The sequence below is a fragment of the Sinocyclocheilus anshuiensis genome, unplaced genomic scaffold, assembly GCF_001515605.1.
Source record: "Sinocyclocheilus anshuiensis isolate Anshui unplaced genomic scaffold, SAMN03320099.WGS_v1.1 scaffold218, whole genome shotgun sequence".
NCBI classification, from domain to species: Eukaryota; Metazoa; Chordata; class Actinopteri; order Cypriniformes; family Cyprinidae; genus Sinocyclocheilus; species Sinocyclocheilus anshuiensis.
In genome coordinates this window covers 864,362-867,840 of record NW_015547665.1, presented here as the reverse complement: position 1 = coordinate 867,840, position 3,479 = coordinate 864,362, and the positions used below count along the sequence as shown (strand labels likewise).

Here is a 3,479-nt window from a genome sequence, read left to right as displayed (position 1 = left end):
AAAAACAGCTTAGTGAAAAGTGTTTACAGTTTAAAAGCAAATAGAAAGTCCTATTTTTTACATTTCTTTTCTTAATATTTTTTTGCAGATTTGCACATGTACAAGGTTTAAAATGTTCATGAAATATTTTCTAAGAATATTGACGTTTTGAGCAGCTGCATGTTTGAGCAGCTGCATTCCTCTAGGTCAAAGATTAAAAAATGTGATTTACAATAAAAGGTCATTTACAAATTATATAAAAGTTTATTTATTAATGAGTAACGTCTCTCTTGAGTGAATGTGCAAATTTTTTATGTTATCAGGTTTTACCATGTTATTACAACATTTAACCACTTTTTATGAATTTAAAAATTAAGAAATTCTTTCAAATTTAAATCTTGTACAAGAACTACAGCAAAAACCAGTTTGATGCATATTTTATCAGTATTTTAGAAATTTTATTTGAATATTACCAGTACTGACTTCAATGGATTTCATTAAATTCCTTTGAACACAACTGCTGAAAACAGTCTAAATTTATGAAACCTACACATTCAAAACATTATTACTCTGAAATTTTTCATGTAAATGTTAAGTGTAAGTGGTGAAATGTTAAGTAATGTAAGGTCTTTCATGACTCTACATATGCTGGGGTGTGAATTTGATAGGTGCTTGATATAAAATAAATGGTGCTTTAAAAAGTCCTTGAAAGTCCTTGAATCTGGTGTTCATGAAAGAGTGAGAACCCTGTGAATGGGTGCTGTCAGAATGAGAGAGTTCAAACATCTGGATTATTGTGATGTCCAAACATCACAATAATCCACAAGTAATCCACATGACTCCAGTCCATCAATTAATGTCTTGTGAAGCGAAAAACTGTGAGTTTTGTAAGCATTAAATCCATCATTAAGATTATTAACCTCAAACCCTTGCTTCTAGCTAAAATAGTCTTCTATCCATAATATTGCTTTCTCCAGTGAAAAAGTCATCTCATCCGAATCAGTGGAGAGAAATATGCAAAGAGCAAGCACCGTTTACAAGGACAATCAGTCCAAAACAGTTCTAAATATCTCTTTGAATTTTTACTGGAGGAAGCTTATTATGGACCAGGGACCATTATTTTGGCGATGGTTTAAAGTTAAAACGCATTAATGATGGATTTGTTTCTTACAAAACACACAGCTTTTCATTTCACAAAACGTTTCTGTTCTGATGAAGAAACAAACTCATCTACATCTTGAATGGCCTGAAGGTGAATACATTTTCAGCAAATTTTAAGTTCTGGGTGAACTATAATAAGTATCGCTTTTTATTTCTCCTCTTTCCTACTACTTGTTTCTATAGAGTTTTAGCTTTTAGTTTTAATTACTTTTTCTTATTTGTAAGTCGCTTTGGATAAAAGCGTCTGCTAAATGTCTAAAAGTAAAAGTAAGTAACTATTCCTTTAAGTCTCTAGATATTTTTGGGGGGCTACTACTGTAACAGATCACTGAAACTACTTTCTCTACTTTGCAACATCTGCGCGAATCCTTTGCACGACTGAATTAGATGTGGCCATATTGCATTTAATTGAGTTTCCAAGAGGGAATTTTCATGTTAAGAGTAAGATGCTGTCAGAGGACTAGAAATATTGCACTGTAACTCAATTACAGCACAGTAAGCATTATGCACACCATGAAAAAAGGGATTTCCTTTGAGCACCCATGGAAATGAAGAAAAACACACTCTTGTTTCCTTTCGTTATTTGGTGTCACATCAAAGAGATTGATTGTGTGGATTGGTGTATGTTTGGTTTGTGTGTGTGTGTGTAATTTTCATGTAGATGAGATTCATCTGTAGTGTATAAGCGCAGATGCTGAGCTGCAGCTGGTGTGATGTTTTTGATAGGAAATCACTTTCACTCAAACCTTCTGTTGTTCCTTTTTTTTCCTCTCTGTCTTTTATGTCTCTCTCTCTTTTGTCCACAAGGTACAAATATCACACACATACATACTGGACACTTTACCTACTCACACAATACTCAAAATACACATTTCTCATTCTCATTCATTCCTGCTTTTCCACGTTTTCGCTTCTTTTCCCATCACTCTTTATTTTTTCACATATTTACAATTGGAGAATTTGGAGTATAAACAAGCAAATCTCAATAGCTGTTGCTCCTGTGGCATAACCCATCTAGGAAGTACACAACCTGGTGTGTTTTGGTATTGAACAGCCACTTATCACAATAAAATCTATTCCCAATGGATTTCTTTCTAGTGAAATATCCTGTTTCACCATTTCAAATATGTAAAATTATGGAAGTAAAATGGTCCTGAATTCCGTTTCATGTTGATTTTAATTGCATGGAAAGAGAAAGTTCAATTACTTGCAGGATTTATTTTTCCCTATGCAAAGAGTAAAACTATTTTTAAAAAAGTTTAATGTTTTGATCTATATTCATAATAGAATTATCACTTTCCCTTTCAGTCGGTCACTCTCGACGTCACGTCAGATGACCGACGAATTGGGATCTCACTTAGAGAGACCAATCTACTTTGAGTGTAAACTAAACGAGCCAATGCACATTGGCATGCGATTATTGCATCCAGCTGCCGCTGATCACAGCGTGAGTATAAGTAGGCAGCAGATGCAGCGCATATTCAGCTTTTCGCTTCGGAGCCGAGCGATCACATCGTTCTGCTCCTGACTACTCTACTGAGAGAAGAAGACTGAACGAGTTCAGCGCGCTCTTTGAGAGCTCTTCGTGTGGGCGGTATGGCGCTTCAGCGGTGGTGGTTTCCCGTGTCGAGTGGTTTGCACACATCAGGCTGCACTACCCCCTATTTGTGTTGCAGGCGGCCATCTCCCCTGTGCGCCTCAGCATGCTAAAATAACTATTTCCCTAAAAGAGCAATTACGGGTGCGTCTTTTGTGGTCTCTGGGTCGTGCGATGTCCACTATGGTGGTCCAGGAGCGCCATCTCTGGCTGTGTCTGGCCGACATGCGTGAGACGGACAAGACACGATTCTTGAATCGTGTCCCAGACCAGCCTTTTCGGCGACACGGTGGAGAACTTTGCCCAGCAGTTCTCCACTGGCCAAAAGCAGACTGAGGCCATCAGGTACATCCTACCTCGGCGTGCAGCTGCTGCCGTCGCCGAGGGCGGCCACCGCCCCCGCTCCCGCGGCCTCCAGCAAAGCTGCGCCGTGGAGCCGGTCGCAGGGCAGCTGCCCCGCCCATCCAGGCCCCCACCAAACCTGGTGGCAAGCGAAAGAGCAAGAGGCCCTGAGACGGGCAACCCAGAGGTGGAGGGACCTGCTCTTCGGGAGATGGTGAGCACACCACTCCCTCCCCCGGAGGAGGGCCGGGCGGAGAATCTTTTCATCTTTTTCCGCCACTGACCTCTCAGTCGGTGGTACCCAAATACTCGACAAAGAGCAATTCCTCTATTTCTGGGTCCCCAGAGGGGACGGGGGGTTGTGGACGATCCAGTGCGTATCACACTCACCCTCCTCTCT

At 40.1% G+C, this 3,479-nt stretch overlaps 1 protein-coding gene across 1 annotated transcript in view; it reads left to right on the top strand.

The window, feature by feature from the left end:
- Positions 1-3,479, top strand: part of cacna1hb (calcium channel, voltage-dependent, T type, alpha 1H subunit b) — a 66,487-nt gene that overhangs the window by 37,293 nt on the left and 25,715 nt on the right. The gene's annotated exons all lie outside the window — the stretch shown is intronic.